We start from the raw sequence: 27,421 nt of genomic DNA, 5'->3' as shown, positions 1-27,421 counted from the left end.
GGAAGACATAAAAAGAAGACCATCTCCCAGGCCTCAGCCTTCTATTGCAGGGCACATAGCAACCCTTCCCAGGCCAGGAAGGGCCTGGCAGTGCCAAGGCAGCAGGGGAGGAGCTGGGGCTGCGTTGAAGCGGAGCGGGAATGAGCGGGAGGGAAAGCTGGCGGGCAGGCGGGCGGCGGCGGGCGCATCCATCATCGGCCCTGCCAGGAACGCATCCAGCCCCCAAAAAGAAATACTGCGCCTGAGGAGGGACAACAAAGGGCTCCGTTTCATCAGCAATGTGGAGCCAGCGCCCCGCCGCCCCGCCAGGCGCGGTCAGGCCACAAAGGACCCCTTTGTCCGTGCAGGAGCCGGGCGGCCGGGAGCTGGGACCAGGGGTTGACGGGCGGGAGGGCGGGAGTGGGGGGGGACCACTCTTAGAGAGTTGGGGGGCAGAGGGGGACATGGGGGCAGAAGGAGAGACAGGTGGTGGGGGATAGAGGATCATGAAACAGAGAACTGGAGGGGTGGGTCAGAGAAGAGGATGTGGATAGAACAGGGCAAAGGGTCAAGGATGGAGGACACATCATGGGAAGCAGACACTGCGGGGGCCGGGTTCAGAGAGACCTAGGGCACCAACCTCAGTCTGAGACATGAAAACAGAGCCCTAGGGGAAGAAGCCCATATTCAGGGACCAAAAGAAAGCAGCTGGACATACCCACAGGTGAGGGAGGCAGAGGGGGAGGTTTGGGGGAGACCAGATAAGACCACCTCCTTAGGGCCCCATTCTGGCCTGAGGCCCCACGGCCTGGTCGAGGGGCCCAATTTCCTGCGGGCTCAAGCTCACTGGCCGAGCTAGGCAGAGGGAGAGTCAAAGCTGGGGCCACTTTCCTGACGGTGGGGTCATGTTCTGCCTCTAGCTCCAGCCCTGGTCAGCCACAGAAGGCGCAGACCCTGCCCTTCTCCAACCAGCTCCCGCCACCGACTGACACTCCGGCTTCCTTAACTGACTGACCAACGCTATAAGCTAGCATTTACTGAGCACCTGCTGTGGCCCAGGCTCCATGCTCTTATGCTCTATTCATCCCCTCTCGTTCCTTGACTCCTTCCCAGAACCTGGGAAATAGGAACCATTAACCAATTTTAGAGATGACAAAATGGCACCTCGGAGAGGTTCGCGCTGTCAGGACAAGGTCAAATAGCTAGTGCTCTCTGAGGTGGAACTTGAACCTAGAGCTCAAGTGTTAGCTGCCACCCTGCCCTGGTGACCACCTCTGCTCACCTTGGCAACTGACTAGCCCAGGGCAAGGTGACCCAGCCACCCTGAGACAGAATGCCCCCAACCCTTAGAATTGTTACCGTGCCTGTCACCTTTACATGGTGAGGGGGCAAGCTGTCACAGACCCCAGGGGAGTACCCCCACCTGGAGGAGTTGGAAATATCCAGGTAGGAACCCAGAATGCTGGACCAGTGACATCATAATGACAGTGAGGTCACCAGAGGTGGCAGCCTTCACTTACCTCCACTCCACCCTCAGCCCCAGAAGAGCTGGATTCACCCCCAGTAGGGCTCTGTCTTGAGCCCCTGGAGCCAGCAGAGGGGTGGGGCACCGTGGGGTGGGATGGCGCTGTGAGGATGTAGACACGCAGACTGTGGCCCACAGAGAGATGTGGTCCCATGACCTGGGCCACACACAGCCCCAGAGCCACCCAACAGCAGCCCCAGGCCCTGGGCTACTGGGAGACTGAGTTGGACACAGGTCTTCCTGGAGGGGTACAGAGGAACCGGGCTACCTGATGTGCAATGAGAGCAGGAAGGGAACCAAGGAGGGCATGGGGTGAAGGACCTTTTTGACGGAAGGGACCACCAGCCTGAGAGCGTCCCTAAGAAATGGAGAAGTAGGTGTGAGGTGTGCCAGTAAGACTGGCAGGGTCTTACCAGAGTAGGGCTTTGAGACCGAGGGCAGCAATTTGTAAACAGCTTTACTGAGATATAGTTCACCTACTACAAAATTCAGCCATTTTTAAGTGGCCGAACAATTCAACAATTTTTAATAAATTTACAGAGTTGTGCAACCATTACTACTACCAAGGGCAGAGTGTAAGCAAGGGGCCAACCCCTACCCCCTACTTTTCTGGCAGGCTGGAGCAATCTCCCAGCTGTCCCTTCCCCTGGAGGAAGCTGCGTTTCCGGGGAGCCCTCCAGCCCCCGAGGCACTAGTGCAGGGGAGCAGGAGTGCCACAGCCTGGGCAGACCCACGGGGCAGACCTGCACACTCTGGCTCGTGGGGCCCTTCCCCCGCAGTTCCACGTTCACTGCTGACACCCCTGCTCCACCTGCCTACACTCTGCCACCCACCTTGGTGGGCTGGTCTCCCTGGCTTCCAAGGGAGGCAAGATGGAAAGACAGACTGGTGGCAGGCGGGCCGGTGGTGGCACAGAGGGTAGACCACAGGCTACATTGGTTGAACCAAGCTGAGCAATTGGATGTGGGGGGGGGGCGGGGGGGTGTGTTTTCATCTCTGATTTCCATGATTCAGCCTGGGGAGTTTCCAGAGGGAACAAAAGCCCCACTCAGGCCCAAGGAGATGCACATGGGACACTGGCCTTGGAGGCTGGGGGAACTGCAAACCCGGCCGGAGAGCACAGAGCACGTATCCAGCTATGGATGGACACACACACACACACACACACACACACACACACACACACGCTAAGCACCCAGCAGGGGGCTTGGGGGTGGGACGTGCCCTCAATACCACTAGGGTCTCCCCAAGACTACTACCCTAAAGTTGACTGCCAAGGACAGAAACTGGGGCCGGTGGGGGCCCTGCATCGTGTTTCCTGGCCTCCATACCCTGTGATGCTCTTACACCCCTTTGCCCAGGGCAGGCACAACCCCCTTGCCTGGGACTGAAACATGCTGCTGAGAAAACCCCAAGAGTACATGGGGCTCTGTTAGCCCTCAGAAAACTCCCAAAACAGCTGGAAGAGGGGGCAACCCATTTCAGGTACAGGAACACTGTGGCAGGTGGGTGGTATGCCCTGACCTGGGGCCCTAGGGAGTGAGATGCAGAGCCAGGGACACCTCTGATAAAGGCAAGGCCTTCCTCAACAGCCTGGTTTCTTCTCTGGAAAAGCTGAAGAATGAGAGGGGCCCTTCCTTGCTACGTGACCTCGGCATATGGCCTCTGAGCCAGTTTCCCGACCTGTAACCCGGGACCACGAGGATAAGAGCTAATGTGTATGGAGGCCCCACTGTGTGCCAAATGCCATTCACGCCTTGTCTCACTGAATCCTCATCTGCACTTTCTGAAGTACTGTTATTGCCCCTTTTAGGGCAGGCAATTTGAGAGGCAGTTGTGATACAGAGAAAATTATGCCCTCCCCATTCAAAAGCCCCTGGATCTTAGCTAACATGCCTCAAAGTGGTGATGTCTGAGCTGACACCAACATGGGATCAGGGCCCATACACTTACTCAGGACCTCCCTCCTATTGGGCCTCACCACTGGGCAAGCTGGGGAAGGGCAGGCTAGCTCAGAGATGCTGGGGACAAGGAGTCAAGGGGGCAAGGGTGTGTGCCCGTCTGGGGCTTGGAGGTGAGTGTCACGACTGGCTGGGGCACTGGAGTCCTAAGGTCTAGGTTTGTGCCACCATCCATTCCCTTCCTGATGACTGACATACCAAGACTCACCCCCCCCCAACTCCATCCCACACTGAGCCTCTTTCCCATTGTAAAATGGTTCTTGTTCCTCATCCCAAACTGCAGGAGTCACTATCCCAGAGGGGCCCATGCAGAAAGAGGCAGAGAGATACTGAAAAGACTCCAGATAGTAACCCCTCCCACTGTCCAAACCCTGGGAGGGCCCCACAGAGGTTAATTGGCCCTTGGTGTGATTTGCGGCTCGCAAAACTGAGATCTAGAGAGAAGGGTTTGGGGCAGGTCATACGGTGGGGACCAAGCCCCAGCTGACGCGAGGCTTACTGGCCCCCATCCGCCTCCATCTTCCCAGAGGTCCTGATGACGGCAGGCCCTAATAATGAGTGTTTACTCTCTGCCAGGTGTTAAGCATTTTACATGCATTGTCTTTTCATCGAATTCCCTGTCACTCGAATATTATCCCCATTTACAGATGAGGCAACTGAGGTTCAGGGAAGTAAAGTCACCTGCCTATGGTCACAAGACCTGCCTAAGGTCACAAGGTCAATTAGTGGCAGAGCCAGGACTTGAAATGAGGTCTGTGTAACTCCGGGGCCTGGCTCTCCAACACTGGCAAAAGGCTCTGAGACAGGCAGAGGGAGGAATTCTGGCTCCTCAGCCCTCGGTCTAGGGGAACCCCCTGAGTTTCCCATGGGTCTGGGCTCCCAGGCTCTGGTCAGAACATGTTAGGGCACTGGTGCAGAAAAGTCTGCAGCTGTACCCTGAGGCCCAGGAAAAGACAGGGGAAGGGGCTGCGGGTGGGCCGGACGGGCCAGGCTGGGCCAGAGCTCCGGGCATTCCGGCGGCCTCCGCAGGAAGCAGAATGGGACGGAAACTGGCTCCTGCCTCCTCCCCCAGAATCCTGTGGGCAGCCCAGCCGGGCCGCACAGAGGCCCTCTTTGTGCCTGCCCCAACCCGCCACCCGCGGCTGGCCCAGGGTTTTGAGTTTCCTGGGGGGGGTGGGGGCCCTGCCCCTGCTAAACCTCCAGCTACCTCCCCCTCTCAGGGGCGGTCACAGCAGGCCACAGCTGGAGGAGGAAGTGAGATGGCCATGGCTACCCCAGAGACCCTGGGGGACCTGGAGTCTGCCCACATTCATCTCCTGAACGCTTGCTTACACACCCTTATCTGGAGGTGGGGCAGGCAGAAGGACCCAGAGACAGTGCCTGAGAGGACAACCCCAAGCCTGCCCTCTCTCCCGGCAGTCACCAAGTCCATCGTGACCCACCTGGAACCTGCCCCCCGCCCCGTCCCACTCCATCTCTGTGCTCTTGGGCTCAGGGTGGTGCACATAAAGAGGCTGGCCAGGTGGGCAGGGCAGCCATCTGTCAGCTGCCATTTCTCCCTGTCCAGCGGCTCTCTGGAAACACAGAGCACATCAGGGGGAGGCATCAAGCTCACTTCAGCATTTCACAGGACAAAAGCCCTTAGGTGGTGTGACTGTGCTCCAGGATCACTAAGCCCCAGGGCGTGAGCTCAGGCTAGAGTGTGCATTGTGAGGAGCAGCACTAAGGACAAGTACATCTGGGTGTACATGTCTGGGAGGTGCGTCAGACCCCTGTGAATGCTGCATGCATAAGTGTGTCTGGGGGCTGTGGATGCTCCAGGGGGCTGTGGATGTGCCCAGGTGCACGCATACAGTCTCAGGTATGGGTGTGAGCACTGATGTAGACATGGGGCTTACCTATCAGGGTAGGCAGAGGTCTTTGTGTGACCCCTGTGTACAAGTGAAATGTGTGCTACCTACATCAGTGATGTGTCTGTGTGTCCCACAGTGAGTGTGTACCAGCACATAGTATACACGGTTTATGGGCAGACAGGCAGGCTGTATATTTGTGGGTTCTTTTGGCTTGTGAGTGTCAACACATCTCTGACGTGTGTATACCAGTGTGTGTGTGCGCGGTATGCACGTGTGCGGACTAAGAGTAGTATCAGGGCCTCTGAGGGGTCTGGATGGGGATGATGTACACAGGAACTGATGCCAGGTGCTGGGGCCCCTGTGGAAACAGGAAGCTGCCCACAGGTGCTCTGGGGCTGTGGTGGGGCTGGGCTCCGCCCAGGTTCAGTTTGTGCCCCTGAGAAACCAACCCAGTGTTTCACTAGTGTTTCACCCCCTGCCTAGTCATGGGGGTGGCACCTGCCTTGTCTGCGCTCAAAACCCAACAGCCCTGGCCAGTGTCTACCAGACTGCCTGGCCTGAGCGTGGAAAAAACTGGAAAACAAAAGCCCCCAGACCGCAGGCCCTCCCTGCAGAGGCGTGGGGGAGGCAGGCAAGAGGCGGGAGACTGGGGAGGAGGGAGGGAGGGAGGTGTCGCCGCAGCCCCGGAACACAAAAATAATGAGGCGAGAGGGGCCGTGGGGCCCAGCCGGCTGGTTCCGGAGTTGCTATCTGACCTTGACAGATGCCACAGCTGGGCGCCTGGAGAAGAGCCGCCGCCACAGTGCTGCAGCACACCCCCCAACCCCCTGCTACCTCCCCCAGGCCAGGTTGATGGAGGTTCAAGCAGGCCCCAGCCACAGGAAGCCATCCCACCAGGTGGGAGCAGGGAGACCTGAGTGTTCCTAGTCAGAGGTGGGGGTGGGAGGGTATGGAGACAGGGGAGTGGGGGCAGGGTCACTGCAGGGCAAGGAAGACAGCAGGGGTCTCCAGAGGGTGCCCTGGCCCCCAGGTGTGGCTCTGTACAAGAACACAGAGCGTGATGTTGGCTGCGTGACTGTGAGGCAGTGTGTGGGGAAAAGGGAAGTGAAATGTGTGAGTGTGACAGAGACAAAGATCATACTTTTGTGTGTGTCTCTGGGTCACACAAGGCTGGAGAGATGGGCTGATGTCCCTGAAATGGGTGTGGCCACGTCACCGAGGGGCAGGCACCAGTAACTCCCTGGCCCCTTCCAATGCCATGGCTGTCCTAGCTGGTATAAGCATGCTGGGCCAGGGTTGGGGACGACAAAGAGAGCCACAGCGCACCCCCCCCAGCCAAAGTTCTTCCACTTGCAGCTGAAGAGGTGCCCCTTCAGCCCTTCTGGGCCTACCCTCTCTCCCGCTGTGCTGTGGTCCGGGCATGGGCATCAGTGACGGCTGTGGGGTGGGGCACCACCACTCTGGGGACACCAGTGAGGGGCTGGGGTGTGAGCTGCAGGAGGGGATGCTGGGCTGGAGGTGGATTAGCAATTCCGAGCACTGGCTGCATAATTAAAAAATCATTACGGGCGGGCGGGCAGGCAGGCGGGCAGAGCCATGTGAGCTCACGCTCAGAGCGGGCGGGGGACACTGCCATGGTGCTCCCCCTCCCACCGCTTCCCCGAGGAAAAATCCCACCTGCTAATATAATTATGGAAAAACACAAGCACAGAAATTCAGTTTCAGCAAACAACGTGCCTGAGTGCGCAGGGCCTGCCTGGCCTTCAGCACAGGGAGCAGGTTGGTCATTGGTGCCCAGGGCTCTTGGCAGTGGGGCAGGCCCTGCTGGGCCCATACACCAGCCCCAGGCCACCACCCCTTCAACAGCCCCCAAGAGAGGGGAATAGGGGGCAAAAAAACCTAGCTCCTCAAGTCCCAAGTCGAGAAGAAAACTAGTCAGTCCTAATAGTTTACAAATGGGGGAAACTGAGACTAAACAATCTGCACAAGATCACTGTGTTTGTGGCAAAACTGAGAAAGAACTGGATCCTGTGGACAAAGACAGCACCTCAGGAGCTCGGCCCACCTCATCCTACCCCTTCCCCTGTGTCCTCCAGCTTCCATCTCATCAGTCATTCTCCCAACCGCTCCCTGGGATGAGCATCTCTCTCCCTAAGACTGAATGGGACTGTCCAAGTCATGTACCCCGGCGAGGCCCAGAGCTTACACAAGCCTGAACCCCGTGGTGGGGGCGCAGGGAGCCCCAACCTCCCAGTTCAAGGACAGGGCGTCCTGGGCTTGTCTGGGTTAAGCCAGGCAAGCAGAGCTGGCTCCCGCCTGGAGAAACGCGGCCAGCTCTGGGTCACGGGCCCCAGAACGGCAGGAACAGCCGCCATCACCTCGGGCCTGGAGCGGGCGGCGAGGGGAGGGGAGCCGGCCCTAATTAGTCGGCCTGGGACCCGGGCGGGCGCCGGAGCGGCAGACGCGGCAGACGCAGCAGCCGCCGCCGGAGCCGGAGCTGCGCAGGCACATCCGCAGCCGGCCGGGAGGCGGCGGGGAGCCGTGGCGCCCTGCGACGCGGTGGGACAGGAGGCCTGGGAAGGCCTGGGCCAAGGAGATTCCACACCGGACTGGCCTGCCTCCCCTCATTCCTCGGTGCCACCAGGCACAGCAATTAGAGGCTTTCAAAGTTTGTCCTTAATTGGTTTCATTTTTGCCTCATAAATGATTCATGGCCCTGGAGGTCTGTGAGGGGGAGGGAGTGGCAGGGGAAATTTGGGGAGGCTTTTGCCTGGAGCCAGGCCCCTTACCTCAGGCTGGAGAGGGGTCACAGCCCTAGCCCAGTGGATGACGGGCTGGGGAAGCCTTGGGCAGGTGGCATCCTCTAGCTAAAATAAAGAACCCAGGCCCTCTCCTTGGGCCACGGCCTAATTAGAAACTGCAACTTCTCTGCAGACCAGAGTTCTGCCCAGGCCCAGAGCCACTGCAGCTGCTGGGGCCCAGGGAGCATGAATGATAATGTGATGGTAAAAAAAATAAGTGTTAGTAATAATAACGACAGGGAACACTCAAGGAGTTCGTATTAAGTTCTAGGCATCCATTATTTGTTTTAATCACCTCCTCACCAAGCACAAGCAGGAAGAGGTACCAGCGTCCCCAATTTTACAGATAAAGAAACCGAGGCTGGGAGATGCCAGAACTCCTTACTCCCAAACCTCTCAGGGGCACAAGGCTCAAGGCTGGGCACCCAGAACACTGCCTGCCAGGTGGATCAGGAGCTGCAGGCCCCAAAGAAGTCTGGGAAGACCCTGAGGTCTGTAGGGAGACACACCAGAGGGCACCAGCAGCCCCACACCCACCCGGGGCCAAGTTAGCCCTGCCCCTCAAAAAGCTGTGACCTTGGCTGAGCAACATCCTCACAGGGCCATACGTAAAACAGGAAAAGAGGAGCCCTATAATCCACGTCCCATACTGACTGTGCTGGGCATGGGAGAGAAATGCCATGGACCCCCACCCTCAGGGAGCTTCCAGTCCAGGGCGGGGAATGGACAGACACACAGAGAGAAGGGTTTAAAAGTCTATGCAGCCCTGGCTGGTGTAGCTCAGTGGATTGAGCGTGGGCCTGCAAACCAGAGGATTGCAGTTTGATTCCCAGTCAGGGCACATGCCTGGGTTTCAGGCCAGTTCCCAGAGGGGGACACAGGAGAGGCAACCATACATTGATGTTTCCCTCTCTCCTTCCCTTCCCCTCTAAAGATAAATAAATAAAATCTTAAAAAAAAAAGAAATTAGAAAATATTTTTAAAAAGTCTATGCAGAGAACCCCAAGCATTCAGCCAATGACCTAATGGGTGGGGGTGGGGTGGGGGCACTGGCAGTGAAAGGCGGCACCAGGGAGGGCTTTTAGAAGGAGGTGAGATGAGCAGAGGAAGTTTCTCCTCTCTGACTCCATGACCTAGCCCACACAGGATGCTCAAGGAGTGGGTGTGGCCCACTTAAATCCAAGACTAGGGGTCAGTCCTTGAAGAAACTCAGAACTAACGACCATATCAGGGTGATATGGAACACAAAGTGCTCAGCTCAGCCTGTGCGTGACGGTCACTTTCCTCTGAACCACTATAAAAGGTAAGGCCTACATGATTCACTGTGGGGCCCACTTGGAGCCTGGAGATGAGGCAATGTTCTGAACAAACCCCGGAGCACATGCTGTATGGACTGACTCCCCCTAGAGGCCCCAGGGCTCTGGGTTCCTAGCTGTGGCTCTTGGGTGCCTCACAAATATCACCTCCTCTTGTGTCCTCCAGCTCCTGTCCCAACCACATGCACCAGGTCCCCCCCCCACACCCGCTGGTCTTCTCAGGCCCTGGAGCCAGCCCAGTCCCATTGGCTTCCTGCTCTCCCACCTAGCCTGGTGCCAAGGTCAGACGCTTCAAGCAGTTATACCTCCCTGCACCCCACCACAGCCCTCTGAGTGGTACATATGACCATCTCCGTTTTCCAGATGAGGAAAATGAGGCTCAGAGAACCTAAGGGACCCGCCCAAGGCCACACAATGTCTTGAAAGCTCATGTTCTTCACCTTATTGGCCCTCTTCAATCAGTATCCCTTAACTGTCCCTGGCCTAGCCACCTCTTGCCCCAGCCTTAATCCTTCTTCTGTCTGAGTAAGACTGTACTGAGCCCCACTCCTCCAGAAACTAGAACTTGGTCGGGCTGCTGCCATCAGGGGCCCTAGAGCCCTGGGGCGTGGGGCCTCCTGTCTCAACCCAGCTGGGTCATCCGGAGAATTGGGTGGGATGGTGAGGGAAGCCCCTATATGCACACACAAATGTCCCAGGGTGGGGTTTGGTGGGGAGAAGGAGGCACAATAGTTCCAGGGGTGCCAGGGTGAAAGGGTTGGCCAAGTTCTCTGGCCTTCTGCTTGGGAAAGAGTCAATTTCTAGGCTCCTGTCACCTACACTAGGGAGGGGCTGCCTGCGGGAGTGTTCTGCCCTTGGTAAGAAGACTAAGCTTTACAGGACCCCTCCTCTATCCTGCTGGAGGATACAGCTGAATGACTTGGCCAAGTCACATCCTCTCTGAGCCTCAGTTGTTTGATCTGCACAGTGGGCCCAGTAATGTCCCCTGAGCCCTCTGGAAAAACTTTGGGTATAGGTTGAGAGATTTTCCTTGAGAAAAGGGATTCAGAAGAATTGGACAAAACATTCAGTGGTCTATGTTGACTCGGGGCACTTGAGACACTGGGGTCTGCGCACCGGAGGAGCCTGACTCACCTTGTTGACTATACAAGCAAGTGACCCAGTCCTCAGGGTGCCAAGCGTATCTCAGCAGGTCCAGCTGACAGACCCTTTCAGGGCACCTCCTCTGGGTCACAACACTGGCCCGAACTTTCTGCCTTACTGCGCATCTGCTGCCTGTCCTAGGGCTGCCCAGCCAGGTCACTGGTGTCCCTCTCTCCGGCCTGCGCCACAAGCCACGTATCTCAGGCAGGTCAGCACTCATGTCAGTAGGACCAGCTGGGTGTGGAGTCTGCCACCTCCGGAACTGCCAATTAATTAACTTTTTTGAATTAATTTCCCAAGCAGAATTCTACAATTGCATGTCCCCATCAGTCCAAGCTGGGCAGGCAAGGGGACCCCACGATGAGACAGAATGTGGGGTGAGAAGGTGACCATACCAGCCCCAGGTCAAAGAGGCACCGGGAGTCGGGTTTCACCCCAGTGGGGCAGCTGCTTGGATCCTCATGGATCCTGTCTGGTAGGGGAGGGGGTTTCGAGGCCAGAGCCCTCCTTCTACCAGCCAGAAGGTGGGGGGCTAAGAGAGAGCCATGCCTGGGCAGCTAGTCCTGCCACCCCCATCCCCGACCCCATGCCCCTAAACCACAGTGGGTCTCGGCCGGGCCCAGGAGCAGCACAGGCACTGAGGCTGAGGAGGCTGAGGCTGCAGCGTTGTAATTTCCCAAAGGGGCTGAGATTAATTAGCTCACACACAGACGCAGAGAAGGAGAGGAGAGCGGGAGCAGGGGAGGGCAGTGTCAGGCGAGGAACTGGCTGACGCTCCCCGCTGCCATCCGCCTGCCTGCCCAGCAGGCAGTCAGGTGGCCCTGACAGCCTGGGTGCTCTGAAGGTCAGTGGCCAAGCCAGCTGAGCCAGCAGACTGGCACTGTCTCCTTCCCAGAATCCCTGCAACCAAGGCTGGGGGTACCGCAATACTGTCACCACCATTGTGGTGCCAGGTGTTCTGTCCACATGGTCCTAGAGAGGTAGGCCCCATGACCCACCCATTTTACAGATGAGGACACTGGGGTTCAGAGCTTCGTGGGGCAGTGACTGGTCAAAGTCAACCAAGTTGTGGATCGTGGAGGGGGGGAGTAAAACTCAGGTTGGCTCAACTCTAGAGCCCACCCAGCACCCCCTGGATCCTGTGCTAGCATGAGGGGGCTGCAGAAACCTAGAGGATCTGGGGACACCAGGTGAAAAGCACATGGGCGTGCCTGACTGTGACTCACCCCTGCCTCAAAGAGTATGCAGAGCAGACTCTCCGTCATTTCACAGATGTAGAAACTGAGACCAGAAAGTCGAAGTGACTTGCTACATGGCACAAGGCCCCAAACCCAGAGTCTGCTCCTCCACTTGAGGCCGGCCCTACTTCCAGCAACGTAAGCTCAACTCAGTGACCTTTAAGTGAGCCCCAACCCAGGGCCACATTGTGTCTGTTGTCTTTGGCTAACCAGCTGGCTGCTGGGGGTGGGGGTGGGGTCACTGTGACTGTCCCTGTGTACAGAAAGGTATTTCCAGCTCAAGGGCACTCTCTCAGAGACTCCCCGCAGGGCTCCCCAGAGGGCAAAAGAGCCCCCAGGAAGGTGGAAGGTTAAGGGGTGGGGTGGGGTGTGACCCTGACCAGGCCCTGGGCTGCTGTCACAATGGAGTTTGTCGGAATTGGTCTTCAAGGAGATCCCTCAGGGCAGAAGCTGCTCCCTGGAGCATCCCCTACCCCACTCTCCTCGAACCACTTCCCCTGCAGAAGCCAAGGCAACAGGGCGCACCCTCCCAAGGCCTTTTCATTCAAACCTGGGGAGTGCCACAGCAGAAATCCCTAAGAGAGTCATGGACGGGCCTGGGCACAGGTGGGCGGGGGGGCTGGCCCAACCAGGAACACCGCTCACAGTGTGTGATCATGAGGGATGGGTGGGAGCCCCCAGAGGCAGAGATGCAGGATACTGAACGGTCCACCTGGGCTTCGAGTCCACGTGGGCTTCGAGTCAACGCTTCTCTCCCACTCCATCCTAAGTGACCTCAGGCAAGTTGCTTGACCTTGCTGAGCCCATTCCCTGATTTGTGACATGCACACAGTAACAGCCCCGCTCCCATCAGGGTCCTAGAGAGAGCCAGCATGCAGAACGAGTTCAATAAATAATTGCTCAGTTATCACTTTTACTGTCATCATCAGCCAGCATAAGATGAATGTCAAGGACAGCTCAAGCCAGGAGCGTCAGGGAACCTAGGTTGTGGCCCCCGCCTGGCCACCGTTTGCCTTTGAGTCTGACAATCCCTGGTGCCTCAGTTTCCCCAGCCCCAAATAGAGAGAATCCCCCTCCCCTGCTTACCTGCAGGAACATGGGGAGATGAGCATACAGTAGAGGTCTGAAGGCTACAGGGAGGGCAGCGCTCAGCTGTCCAGGCTTACCCTTCCTTTTCTGGCCGCAGGAAGAACACACCTTACTTCCTGCCCACCTTTCCTTTTCCCTCCTTCGAGCCCTAGCCCTGCCTGCTCTAGGCCAGCACTTCTTCAGTCCCCACAGCCCCAGCAGCTCTTCCACACTGGCACGTGCCAAGCTCCTCACCACCCTGCAAAGGCCCCATTTGCCACCTGGAGTCCCTGAGACTAATGTATGGCCTGCATGTGTGTTGGCGGGTAGCAGCCAGAGAAAGCCTTGGCCCCTTCTGTTTTGTCCTACTGTGAAGTCCCCAGGAATGTCCAGACACTCAAGAAGCCCAGGTCCTTCGGCCCTGGGTCCAACCCATTCCCACCCCTCCCCCTCCCTGTGACCCAAAGGTCAGCCTCCTTACTCCCACACCTCAGCATTCCCATCTGAGACCAGCTTCAGAGAAGGCCAAATCCAAGACATTCTAATTAAAGAGTCCATGTTGTGGGGACACCACTCCCAGGAAAATGCCGGCTTTGCTGGAGCAGACAGGTGGGGGGTGGGGTGGGGGCGAGGACTGGAGATCCAGGTGTGACATGATAAGAACCACACCCCACCATCTACTTCAAACCCTGTGGCTTTGAGACACAGAGATAAGGCTCGGATCCATTTCACAGGTGGCAAAAGTGAGGCCAGAGAGGTTGGCAGACTGGCCCATGATTACATAGCAGGAAGTGACCAAGCCTGGCCAACTACAGGGTCCATGGCTCAGGGACATGGACCATGACCAGGGTCATTTTTTCCCCTCAGAATTCTTGGGCCCCTCTTCCCTCCCTGGCCACTGTCCAGGCCTTTATAGGAGACCCCTGTGGCCAGAAAGTGGAAGCCAGCCTGGGCTGAGGCCTTAAGCTATCTGCCCCTTGACCCCTGTTGGGCTGTCTCAATCCGATGGGCCCAGAATAATCTGTAATCTGAGTGTTAGATGACCAAGAAGCCATCCCCATTGGACTCAATTCTCTCATCCGAAAAATGGTGTATTTTCCAGTACATGAAAAATGGGTATGCCCCAGTTCTGCCTCATCCAGGCAAGGCAGGTCCTAGCCCCCAAGGGCAACAGAAGCTTAGAGGTATCCCTCCAATTCAGCGGCCTGGGCCCTCCCTATACTCACACCAGCTCTCCATCCGTTTTGCAGGCCAGCAGACTAAGAACTAGGGGGAAATAATGAGGGGCTTGGGAATCAAGGGGACAGAGGAAAGTGGGTGCCAAGATGTGCAGAGAGGATGGGCAGACACACCCCTGGGTCACAACTCACTGGATAAGGGGGTCTTATTCCTTCCCGAATCTCTGGCAACCCCCAATCTCCCAATGACCACACCCCAAGCTGGGGAGGCAGCTGACTACTTGGCGCTCCTGGAAAAATTGATTGTTCACAGCTTTCCTTCTCCAGCCTGTCCTCTTCCTAGCTCTTCTATATCCCTCCCCACCCACCCTCAATGGGCTCTGCCATGGCCAGAGCACCCCATCCTGGAGACAGGGTGGGTTTAACAGTGCCACGCCTGATATTTGCGCCTCCTCCTGAGAGGGCCAGCAGGTCTGGAAGACTGGGGGGAAATGTCTCCCTTTTCATGCCCACCGCACAGAATTCAGCCGCCTGTAATGTGGCCGAGGGCTGGGCCTCCTTTGGGCCAGCTGAAACCAGGGGCATCTGGGTGACAGGAGCCCCAGCGAGTCATGTGCGTACCCCGGGCTCTACTATGTCTGTACTCCCAACCCAACCCTGGGGTACCATCTACATGGGAGCTATGGCCTGAGGACGGCTGCCTGAGCCTGTGACAGGACGGGGCACGCCCACACCGCCTCAGGGACCAGTGTGTGGGATCCCCCAGACATGCCACGCACATGCGTGACTGTGCATGTCCATTTGCTGATATGTGTGCCCATGTGCGTGTCCATCAGAAGCTGGGGCTGTGAGTATAACAGCGAGTGTGCTTCTGCAGTGTCCACAGCGTAGGGAATCAAGCCTGTGCCGTGTGTGTCAATTGTGTGTGCAGGTCATGTGGAACTGCGTGAGCTGAGTGACTGTGTCTGTCCCAAGCGTGTGCCCCGGGGTGTGCCGCATGGGGCCTGCATGAGTCTGTTCTGCCTGCCAGGCCGCAGGGCCTCGTGGGGCTGCTGGGGATGGGGTGACTCACGTCTCCTGAGCTCATCCCGAGGCCCGCCCGCCCAGCTCACCCTGCTCTGCTGGGCTCATGGCTGCCAGACGCGGCAGGGAGGCTGGCTTGATAAATAACCTGCTGCTTCCCCAGGCCTCTGAGAAGGGGAGGCTGCATCATGGGGAGAAGGGGGAGGTGCGGGGGAGGCAGCCCTGGCCCCCAGGCTCTGGCTGCCCTGGCCCCCACAGCCCAGGCTGCGGCTCCGGTTCCTGTTTCATCGAAACCTGAGCTGGGAAAAGCCTATCGGGTCATCTTGCCTGTCCCGCCAGCCGCCAGGCCCAGGCAAGCTGCCCCTCAGGGGACAAGCCCGCAGCCTGGCCACTGAGCCAGTGGGTGGGTGGGTGGGGGGAGGATATTTCTGTCCAGACTAAATGCAGCTCCAGGCCTCTGTCTGCACCCCCCACCACCACCAACAGCTGCTCCCAGGGGCCCTCTGGCTCTGCAAAATTGACTAAATATAGCCCCCCATCCCCAGTGTTCACCTCTACCCACTGGCTCCACCCACGAGGGTAGGAAGAAGGCTGGGGAGCACGCTGTGTGACCCTGGGCCAGTGTTTGGCCTCTCTGGGCTCTCAGTTATGAAATGCCAAGTATTACTAAGCTCTAGGCCCTGACCTGCCTAACAGACACTACTGGAGAGACCACAAAGGTTACTAAATTGGGGTCTTTGTCCAGGGAGATAAGGGTCTGGTCTCTTCCTCAAAGTGACCCCAACCTGCTTCAGCAAAATAACTGGAGGAGCCCCTACTCAGCAGCCCAAGTACTTTTGGGCTTATCAACGTGACCGCCTCCACCACGCCTGTCCCTTCCCCAGGCTGGGCAATACCACCAGGCTCCTCCAATCTGCCCCAGCCGGACCCTGGCCAGGAAACAAGTTGTGCCAGGCTTGGTGTGTGTGGTGGGGGGGCACATTGAGGGGGACTTGGGAGCATGACAGCTGCTATTTCCTGGAGGCCACAGTTGGGCACAACCCGGATTCCAGGCTGGCTCCATACTCTACCAGACAGCCTCTCCCAAGATCAGGCCCTTGACGGGGCACTCCCTTCCCCAGTGTCAGCTCCGTCATCAGACCTCCGCCGGAGTCACAGTCCCACTCCCCTCGCCATTCTGGTACAGTCAGACAGAAGGGGCTGGATATACCTTCTGGTCTGGGCTGGGAGAATGGTGGTCTCTGCAGGGTTGCAGGCGGGGGAGGCAGCCCCAGCTTCCCAGCTTCCCACCTCCTGCTTGCCTGCCCACCCGGCTGCTTCCCCCAGCCCCACACGCACCAAATTCCCCACATGCCTGTCTGTCTCTGACAGCTCGCGCAAATACTTGGCTGCGCGGGCACCCGCTGTTCTGAGCCCGCTGCGCCTCCTCCCCTGCCTTCCCCGGGGGGCTCTGCAGACACAGCCAGGGATGGGAGGGGGCCAGAGCCAAAAAGCTCAGTGGGCAGTGGGGGTAGCAAAGGCAGGAGGGACCAGTCTCAATTCTGAGGCACCACCACCCACCCCCAGGCCTGGGGGACTAAGGGACCTGGGAGGCCACTTGAGCCAGCTCACTGGGAGACAGCTGCCAACGCCCCCGCTGCCCCCCGGAACCTCCCAGGAGGACCTTCCGGAGGCCTCCCACTCGCCTCAGCGATGAAACAGCATCTGCCACCCCCGCTATGGCAGCTCAGGACAGGGCAGGACAGGGTGGGGGCTACCAAGAAGCCCCTGGGGAAGGCTTTGAAATACGGACAATGGCCCAGCCCCTCCTGGCAGCCCCAGCCCCCCACCACAGGCCCAGCCTCAGAGCTTGGGGAAAGAAGATGTGTTCCAACCCCACAGTGTAAGGGGCACACCCACCCAGCTGCCAGACCTAGGATGTCTCCACTTGGACTGGCTGGGGGGGCCTTATTTTCACCCAGCTACCCTCCTTCCTGCTTGTCTTGTCTCCCTCCCAGGAGACCAGTGGAGGAAACACTTCCTTAGGTCAGCTGGGATTTTCCGCTAGACATTGCCTAACTGACCAGCTCCTTATCTCCCCCACCTCATTCCTTCTTCCCGAGTCACTCCTTCAGCCAAATCACACTCCCACCCCATGTTTGCAGCCAAGGAGCCCCCCTCCCGGTCCCACCACTTGCCCCGACATCCCCAGCACCCACAGCACATATCCATGCACAGAGTGGACCCTGAATGAATGACCTCATGGAACAACACCCTCCATTTTACAGACAGGTACACTAAGGTCAGGAGGCAGCCTGGTAACCTAGCCCTCCCATTCACTGCTCTGTCTTCCTGAAGGAGAGAGACTCTGACTGTGGGACCCTTCTCCATCCATTAACCCTACACCAACACTTTCTGCCCCAGGAGCCCACTCAGCCCTTCCAAGCAACTGGAAGCACTACAGTGACTCCAAGAAGGATTTCTGAGTGCTTTAGATCCAAAAGTCCAGCTGGCTAGTTGGGACAACTCTCCCACGGCCTGAGGGTGGTCTTGAAAAGAATCCCAACTGTATTGTTTTTGTGACGGTACATTGTGGGACAGAGCCTCCTCTCCCATTGCACAGATGGGGCTGCTGAGGCCCCCAGGGGAGGGGGGAGCTGCAAGCAGCCATGAATCACAGGGGAGCTGGGAAGCCGCCCGGCCCTGCCGGCTGTCTCTGGAAGCAACAGCCTGCATTTCCTCCTCACACTGGTGCCTCGGGAAGCGTGGGCAGCGGGCGGTGGGCACCACCAAGAGGACCCCTCCTGTGCCTGCAGGCTAGCCACATCCCCTTGCTACCATACAACCCACTCTCCACATTAGCTAGATCTCTAAAGAGCAGTGGGTCAGTGACAGAACTGGGTTTCTGCCTCAGGTGTATATACTCAAGTCGCCTGAGGGGCACCCCAGGGAAGCCCCTCCCTTCATATTCTCAGTGTCCCCTAGCATCAAACAAGATTGAAACATGACCATTCACGCTTTCCTCTAGCAGTAAAACCCATGGTTCTGTGATTCTAGAATCGCAACAGGATAGGAATCCTGACTGGAGAATTCTTCTGCTCCAAGCACTCTCTAATTCTGGACTCCTGTGAGTGGCCTAAAAATTCTAAGCCACCAAGATCTGACATTCAGGGGGTCCAGCTAACCAATTTACTGTCTAGCTTTGGGGGAAGCTGAGAGGCTGGGTCTCTCCCAACAGGGTCAACAGAAGTGGACGTGAGGTGGGGTGGGGAGCTGTGGGCCTGTGGATATGGCTGGTCTTGTCCGGGCGAGCAGACCAGCTCCTCAAGGCCCATAGATGGCGAAGATGTCAGGAAGCCCAGCCCTCGACAGAGCAAGAGTGGGTAGCTAGAGGTTTGTGAGCCTGCACCCCCACCCTGCAGCTCAGAGGCAGGACGGGCGTCAGGTCAGAGTTGGTCTCCGTGCTTCTCAGGTTCCAAGCCAAGCTCCACGCTTCACCTTCCTGTCTTCACCACCCGCTGCTTCCTCCTCCCGCCAGTCCCCTCACCTCTCAGCCTCCCAGGCCAGCCCCAGCTCAGGCCAGCAGGCCACCGCAACAACAAAAGCTCCCAACCCCACTTGATAGATGGGAAAACTGAGGTCCAGGGAGAAGATGTGACCTGCCCAAAGGGCTCAGATCCAGCAGCCTACTGGTCTCTGTCTGCATCTCTTAGCCCAATCCCCCACCTCACTTCCCATGATTCTCTGTAGGGCCAGTAATCTCTAAACATTAGTTGACCACAAGCACACCTCCCATCCCAATGTCTGCGGCGAGCACTGATTTCCACAAGTAATCATCTGGTCATTAATTCATTCTTTCATTCACCCAACTGGTCCATCAGCCCTTCTCCCCACTACATGCCAGGATCCTTGTCAGGGATACGGGGATCTCAAGAAGGAGAGTAAAGCCTGTAGTCGGCAAGCATTTAGGGAGTCCCTGCTGTGTGCCAGGCAGTGTGGCAGGTGCAAGAAAAACCACCTGCAGATCAACCCTGGCTGCCCTGACGGTGTTCACAGACAGACCAGGAAGGGCTCTACCAGGTCCTAATTCCACCGGAGAGTTTGTCCTGGGCAAGTCACAAACTCTCCAGCCTCAATAGATGAGGATGCTAACAGCACCAACTCAATGGGCTACTGTGAAGATTAAAGAAAGTGAAGGCTAGAAACAGTGCCAGTTAGCCATTGCCATTACCACTGTTACAAATTATTATTGTTATTGGGACAGCAATTGATCAGAGCAGCAGCTAGAGCTCTTCAGACACTTCGCTGGTGCCAGGCACTGGGGGACGGGAAGGAATCACTGCCCCACCCCACTGCATGGCCGGCAAGGAGCAGGCTCAAAGTCCCATACGCATCTGATGAATGACGGAACCAGTGACAGGAGGCATGGCCCTGCCTCCAAGGAAGGTATGATCCAGCATGTGTCCATGCATGTTGCACATACATGTATGAACACTTAGTAGATATGCACACATATGTCCACATGAGGAGTTCCGGCAGAGGGCAAAGTATCTGGGAGTACAGCAGCAGTGCAGGGAACACAGCTGCTCACGCCAGGTCAGGACTCCCCCAACTCCACCTACCCTACCCACGCACCCCTTCCAGTGATCATGGATGTGGCAAGAGCAAGGACCAGGCCTGGTGGGGAGAGGCCCCAGAAAGATGCTTTACATAGTTCTGGCCACCAGATTACAGGACTGGGCTAGGCCCCTCGTGGGGTGGGGGGCGTTGCCAGGTGTTGGCCCACACGAATCAGGCCCTAGAGCCCCCATTTTATGGCCGTACTGGCACCAACGACGAGTGTTCCTGCTGGCGGGCCAGAAGAGTCCTAGGAGGTCAGCGGAGGTCACAGAGAAGGGAGGGAACAGTGGGCCCAAGGGCCATGTGGGGTCTGCTAGACTGGGGAGGGTGGGTATGAGGCTCCCCCCGGGGCCACCAGGCAGGCCTGGCTTTGCCCTGCTGGGGCCAGCAGCTGGAGGGGAGTAAATATAGCGCGGGGCGTCCCGGCCACATTCCTGGGAGGCCAGCACAGCCGGCCTGCCCGCTGCTCTAGGCAGAACACAGCAGCCAGGGCCCAAAACTGCCACTGCCCTCTTCCCAAACAAACAGAAAAATAAATAAAACCAGCTCTCACGGCCAGCATGGCTGGGGGGAGGGGGCAGGAAGGGGTGGACCCAGGAGGGGTGAGGCAGGCAAGCGGACCAGTTGCTGAGGTTTCTGTTCTGCTGAGAGGAGGAGGCCAACAAAAGAAGAAAAAGGGCACAGAGATGGTCAGAGATGTGAGAGAAGGGGAGAGGATGAGTGTGAGAGATGGAGGGTGTGACAAGTAGAGGTGTCAGGGAGGCAGGTCAGGAGGGACAGGGAAGGTGTCAGGCCCAGCTGGGGGAAGGCAGAAGCAGCCTCGGGTCAGTAATTCAGCAATTCAGCAGCAGGCAGACAAAGGGGGCCTGTGAGCTGGGGCAGGGGGCTGACTCCAAGGGCCATGAAATATTAAAGAGCCTAGGCCAATGAGTGACAGAGGTCATAGAAATAAGGGGACTAGCGAGTGAGATACGCCCCCCCACTGAGGCCCCCCACCACCTGTCCCTCTCCACCACCTCCAGCAGAGCCAGTCTCCCCAGCTTTCGTCCTGCTGTGGCTCCTTTCAGTCTTTCCACCCACAGAGAGGACAGACTGAGGGTGGGAGGGGCCGTGGGGATTAGTGATGGCGGGGGACCTTCGCCGTCCCCTCTTCCCTCTAGCTGGTCTGTGCGCCACCGGCCTTCCAGAGCTGCCAGCCATCCTAGCAAGAAGGCCAAAAGACCTGTCAGCACAGCCGCTGCCACAGTGCCTCCGGAGGGAGGAGGGGGGAGACTTCCAGGTTCTCCTTTACGGAAAAAAATCAACCAAGCCACCACTTTCCACAGAGACCAGCGAGGAGGGAAGGCCATGCCTCAAAGCTCAGCTTTGAGCCAGTGAGCAAAATAGCTAGGAGCCAGCAGGTCATCCCTTAGCCCTCCCACCCCACCCAGGTCCCATTACCAGCCTCATGACCTTGGTCAGTCCCCTCATCCCCGAGCCTGTGTCTGCACCAGCCCCACCCACCCAGGCATGATGTGAAAGAAGGTAGAAGAAAGCAAGTAATACGTTGAAAACCTGCTGGGGCAGCTGGGGCCAAGCACCTGCATGCAGACACCCTTCCCAAGCCTCTGTGAAGTCAGGCCTAGTATCAGTCCCATTTTAGAGTTGGGGAAGAGAAACTCAGAGAAGGCAGGGCGATGCGCCCAAGGTCACACACCTGATGGTTTAGCAGAATGGAGACCGAAACACTAAGAGGGAGCCATGTGTCCTTTTCCTCCTTTTCACTGAGGGATAGGAAGTCCTCTTCACCATAAAAGCCAGCTTTAACTGAATGCCGACTGTTAGTTAGCCACTGGTGCTGGGTACTGCATAACCGTCCTCGTGTCCATCTGAAAATGGTCTTGTGGACCAAGTACTCCTATTATCCCATTCCAGGGATACGGAATCTGAGGATCACAGAACACAAAAGGTCATACAGCCATCGAGACAGCGACACCATCAGAATTTGGGACTAGGTCTAACTCCAGAGCCAGAGCTCCAACACACTTGTCTGGGTGAGGTCAAGGGATGGGGTTAGGAGGGCTCAGCAGAGGGGAGCTCAGTGGTCCCACTGAGTAGTCTCACTGGCCCCCCAGAATGGACACAATGAAAAGGTCAAAAACAAGGTAATAATCCCTGTGCCAAGGGCAGGCCAGCAACTGCCCTGGGAGCACCAGATGGGTAGAACCTGCAGGGGCTGGGGGTGAGGACACCGCCTAGGGGCCTGGCCAGAGTGATTTGCCTTTCTGCCCAGAGCCTGTGCACTAGAAAACAAAAGTCTCCTCCCCAAACATGGGGATACTGAGGCTAGTCCAAAAAGGGCCAGCAGAGCCCTGTCCTGTTGACTGCCAAGGTTCCAGCCCGCACCCCCCAGGCCCTTGTGCCAGGAACTAATCTCACCACCACCCCAAGAGCCCCTAGTGCTGGCGGAAGGAGGGCAGGATCCCCTCCCTCCCTTCTAGGCCCTTCAAGCCCAGAGGGAGGGCAGCATCAGAGGCAGGAAATGAAGAAGAATTTGCGATCTAATTGAGCTGGCGGGGGATTAGGCGGCAGAATGCAATTACAGGGGCTGGAGCAGGGCCAGGGGCACTGACACCCCAAGATGTGGCCTGGTCCAGGTGATACCCTACTGGGAGGGTTGGGGAAGATGCGTGGAGAACTGCAGGGTTCCAGACCCATTTAACACCCAGAAGCAAGAAGTTTTCCTGGGAATTCTCCCCCAGGGAACAGGCAGATAGGAAACACATGCTCTCACAGGCTCTACTCATGCATGTACATACATGTGTTCAAATTCCCAGGAAGCCCCCCATTCCCATGCTCCCTTGCATGGGGACAGACTCCCAACCAGCAGACACCAAGCTCTGGCCCTTTGTTGCCACTGGCTTCACCAAAGGCAGGGGGCTCAAAAAAAAAAAAAAAAACACCCATGACCTTAAAATCCTTTTATTCCTGTAATCACAGGCTGCCATCGACGTGGATACGCACTGTCACCCCGGCCCCAGCCTGTCTCCCTCCACAGCTTCCAAAACTCCCAGCAGGCAGGCAGACGGGGAAGCTGCCCGGTTACTGCCAGGGAGAGGAGGGGAGGGGAGGGAAAGGACAGGGTGAGAGAGGTTCAGCGCTACACACAATCATACCCAGGGTCTCAATCAGGGAGGGAGGGACTCAAAGACAGGCTGGACAGAGATACAGAAAGAGAAAGGAACACAGACACCAGCCACCAAAGACAGGCACAGACCAATGCCCACACAGCTCAGATATGCCCAGGTTCACACTTTCCCTATTCAGATACACCGCTCTGGGAGCAACAGACACTCCCAGATTTACAAGCATTATACAAACACACAGATATATACAAAACACAAACATACACTCTACAAAATTCCTAGCATACATAACTCAGATTATACATATTCCCAAATTCACAGGGACAAATGCAGTGCACACACAAACAATTCCTAGACCCACAGATTCCTATGCTCAGACTCCCAGACCCCAAGAAAGACACACATTCAACGGAGAGATTCATAGATATACGTGTCCTGAGTCATCAGCACACACGGCGCCTAGATTCCCACACCCCAGGCCAACAGGCTAGATCCACACAGCCTCATCTAGCAGCTCACACTGGCTTTGGCTTTAGGGGGCAGGTGGAATGGGGGCCAGTCCTTTCTCACTGTCTGCAGCCTGGGAGGTGGGCTCAAAGTTGGGGGGAATAAAGAGGGAAGCAAGAGAAAGAAAAAAAAACTTGAGTGGGATATTCTTGTTGGGCAGTAGCGCGTGAGTAACTGGGGAGGTTTTTTGTGGTCTGGTGAGTTCCAGCTATGAGTGAGAGTTTAACTATTAATACACTTAATCAAGTAACACACACACACGCGCACACACACACACACACACACAGAGCTAGGGGCTAGAATGAGACCAGGTGATGAGGATAAGAGAGGGAGAGCCCAGGAAAAAAAAAATGGAAAAGCTCCAATCAGGGCCTCAGGAGGTGGGGAAAGAGGGTGGAGCTTCTGCCCTGGGCCTGCCTCCAGAGTAGGGGCACAGTCAGTGATTAATTTCTGCACCCCTAGAAGGGTGAGGCTTTGACACACAGTAGGTGATCAATAAACACACATTGGATCAATGAACAAGTGAATTACATGTAAAGATCAGCAATAATAACAGTAATAAAAAGTGAACCCCACCTCATTCTTGGCCAATTAAGGCATGCTCTGGATCTGGAGCTCCAGGCTTGGGAAGTTCTGACTTCCCTGATCAGGCCTCCAGACAGGGGCTCTAGAAAAGCAGGCCTGGCTCGGGCTCATCAGTGTCCCCCCATTCTTCTACCCTACTCTGCACTCTGGAAAGTCAGCTGACCTCTGCCCAGCCCACACTCCTCTCTCCCAAGGAGAACCCCATCTCCATTCCACCCTCCCAAAATAATTAGGTGGGGTGCTCAAGAAGGTGGGATATTTAATTCCTAAAGATTTAGTTCTTTATCCAGATGCAACCCTGCCCACCCCATATCCACAATCCTATGAGCCTCCGTTTCACACTTGCCAAATGGGTAGGAGGCAAGCAAAAAGTTGGGTAGAGGCAGCAAGAGCTGGGGGTCACAGTGGGAGCCCAGAGAACATAGGCTTGCACTGGCCTGGGCCCTGGATGCAGAATCCTCCTCTCCCCTTCCCTTCCCCCACCCAACCCAGCCCAGCCCAGCCGGGTGGACATTCCAGGCCTCACGTGATAAAGACGAGGCCGCTGGCCCACGGGTAAGTCAACAGGCTCTGTCGGGAGAGAGATAGGAGGCCCCGGCCAGGGTCACCTGCTGAGCCGAGAAAACAGCCGGGCCCAAATACACACACATAAATAAGGCGCCAACGGACAGCCAGCCAGCCAGCCAGCCAGCCAAGGGTCTGTCTTCTGCAGAGGAACCTTTGGAAAAGGAGGTGGCAGGGGGAGGGAGGTGCAAGGCTGGCTAGGGGCTTCCCTGGGAGAGCTTCAGCTTCTGCCAGGATGGGGGGGCCGGGGAGGGGGGGGCTTCCACATCGATCTCCAGAGACCAGCCTCCCTCAGCAGTTCCCACCCCTTCCCAGAGCAAAAATCACCCCCTCTCCCTCCTCCCCAAGGAGAGAGAACAATTTCCGTTCTGGGAGGGGGGGGTGACAGCTGCAGAGCGAGCCACCCCCCCCCCCCCCCCAGCTCTTGCTCTCATCCAGGCAAACTGCTAAATCAACACTACGCAGTAGTAGGTAACGCCGGCCTCAGTCTCTCCGCAGAGCTCTCAAAAAGGGGTTTGGAAGGAGGTTTCGTTCGGGTCCCAGTTTCTGGGTTTCCCACGGCGGTTGAAACCTAAGGCACGGGGTCTTTCGCGAGGGGGACCAAAGCAAGCTGAAGCCAATACATCCCTAAAAACGTCTTATTTGAATGCTCTCAATGGCACGGAGGACACCCCCCGCCTCCGCGGACCGGGGCAGCTGAGGTGGCGCCGGGCGTTCAAATAGCGCTCCAAACAAGCCCGCAGCGACCGCGCACGCAGCCCCCGCCAGGCGGCCCCAGCGGAAAACTTGAAAGGGACTCTGCCGGCCGCCCTGGGGCAGCTCGGGCGCGGGCGAGGGCTGAACCATCACACATGCCCCCCTCCCCAGCGCTTCCTGCGCAAAAGCCGGGGGTGGGGGTGGGGGTGGGCCAGCCACAAAACCGAACAGAACCCGCGGTGCAGAGAAAGACGGAGGTCAAGAGGCTGGCTCTCCGGGGCCCCCTGCAGCACCCCCAATCTGAAAACGCGACTCTCAGACCACCCAGGGTCCGGGGGCAAAGTAGGGCGCGGCGGCCAACCCTACAGACCCCTGTCGCAGGACACAAGAGAGAGTGGGTCTTTTCAGACGAGTGTCTATTGAACCGCCCCCCCCAAAATCTGCTGGTGCCCTCTTGAAGACCATGGCACCAGCCCAACTCCGCGCACCCCTTCCGATTCCTGAGAGGAAAAACTAAAACGCAATCTTGCTCTCACTGGGCGCTTCACCTCTTCTGACAGGTCCCGGAGGCGGCCCCCCATCTAAAAGCTGGGGTCACTCACTTGCTGTCGATCCTACAAATAAACAAAGCCAGGCGCACCCCGCGCTCCCCGCCGGAAAGCAGCTCATTCCGGGAGAGGACAACTTCCCCCAGCAAGAAAATTAACACATTCTTCCCGCGGCGGTTCAGCCCCTCGCTCTAGGGAACACAAGGGGAGGGGGCTTCGGGGCCGAACTTCACGGGTAAATGTGGGACCAGAAACGCGAGTCAGGGGCCCGGGACACCCGCCTCCCACAGCTCCGCAGAGAGAGGAGCACCCCCATTCTCCCTCCCTGGCTTTGCGAGCTGCTTGGCCACGAGGGGCTCGGGAGACAGCCTGAAAGACTCCCCTAGGCTGAAGAGGAAGAGAGGCAGAGGCCGCGGGGCGCGCGGGGGGGGGGGGGCGTGATACTTTGACGGAAAAAAAAAGGTCAAACTTGATCAGCCCGCCAGGCACCCTGCAGGCAACCGGGGAGAGGAGCCGGAGGGGGAAATGTGGCCACCGCCCGCTCCAAGTGGAGGGGGTCGACTCAGCCACGCGTGGTCCAGGGCACTCTGAGCAGTTACCGTCGCCCTCAAAACACAGGGCTGCGAGTGGGGTCTGATGGGGGGAGTGCGCGCGGGGGATCTCCAATCAGCCGCCCCCGCAGGCGCTCCGCCCGCTCCACCCGGTGAGGTGGGGACCTGGGCTCCCGCCACCCCAACGCCCTCCAGCTCGAGTATTTAGGGAGAGGACAGTACCCCGCAGGGAGAGCCCCAGCCCCAATCCACGACGCCCAACCCGCAGTCCCCGACCCTAAAACCTCTCTTTTTGTCTGAACTCAGTGATCTGCGACCGCGCCGACTGCGGCTTGGGAGGCTTGGGTACAGCAGCGGCCACCAAACGATCACAGGCGCTAAGACTCTCAGCCTACGGGGCTCCGGGATTCAGGCTGCGGGCGTCCCCCGCCCCTCCCAAATGCGGACCCTTCCTTCCCTGTCCCTGTCTCTCCGCACCTGAACTTCGGGGGAGCCCGCGCCGCCAAACTTTCCGCCGACTTGCAGCGAACTCCGGCCCCGGCCGCGCACCGGGCCCCGGGGGAGGAGAGGGAGGTAGGCGGGGAAGGGGAGGGGGCCGGCCTCCGGGGGGGTCGGGGGAGGGCCGTGGCCCGACACCTACCGGCTCTCTGAGTCGTCCACGCCGCCACCGCCGCCGCCGCGGGGACGAGGGGGAGGGGCGGGGCGGAGAGCTGCGCTCCGCTCTAGGCACCGCCGCCGCCGTGCGCTCCGCTCCAGCTCCGCCGGCCGCTGAGCCCGGGTCCGGAGCCGGAGTCAAGCTGCCTTGGCTGGCCCGAGGCGGGGAGGGGGGGGGAGCCTGCAGCACCTGCCCCTCCTCCCCCTCCCCGCGGCCCAAATTAAAAAACAACAAAAAGCAACTAATCACCCCAGAGCGGAGCGCGGCGCGGCGGGCGGAGGGCGCAGGGTGAGGCGCCCGGACTCAGCAGGCGGCGCGCATGGCTGGGCGCGGGTTGGGCAGGGCTGGGGCGCGGGGCCCGGCTTCGGGGGGCAAGGTTCAGCCGCTCTTCTCGCTGAGCTCGGGCGCCTGCTCTCGCTGCCGCCGCCGCCTCTGCTGCCGCCAGTGCCGCCGCCGTCGCCGCCTCTACATCCCCGCTCAGGCTCCGCCGCCTCAGCCGCCGCCGC

General features: G+C 58.1%; 1 protein-coding gene across 4 annotated transcripts in view; it reads right to left on the bottom strand.

Annotated features, from left to right (window-relative positions):
* The window catches only part of CXXC5 (CXXC finger protein 5), a 33,507-nt gene extending 6,086 nt beyond the window's left edge, over positions 1-27,421 (bottom strand). For 2 of the 4 annotated variants that reach the window (XM_037061685.1, XM_037061703.1), the window contains exon 1: positions 26,901-27,421. The gene's annotated coding sequence lies outside the window, so the exon portion shown is untranslated. Of the gene's footprint in view, positions 1-26,737; positions 26,837-26,900 lie in introns of those variants that run through there. The other 2 variants (XM_037061710.1, XM_037061693.1) reach the window with 2 other exon arrangements.

This window comes from Sturnira hondurensis, unplaced genomic scaffold, assembly GCF_014824575.4.
Source record: "Sturnira hondurensis isolate 20B ecotype Veracruz unplaced genomic scaffold, ASM1482457v3 Scaffold0001120, whole genome shotgun sequence".
NCBI classification, from domain to species: domain Eukaryota; kingdom Metazoa; phylum Chordata; class Mammalia; order Chiroptera; family Phyllostomidae; genus Sturnira; species Sturnira hondurensis.
Note: the sequence above shows the minus strand (reverse complement) of the source record. Positions and strands in the feature narration are given on the sequence as shown.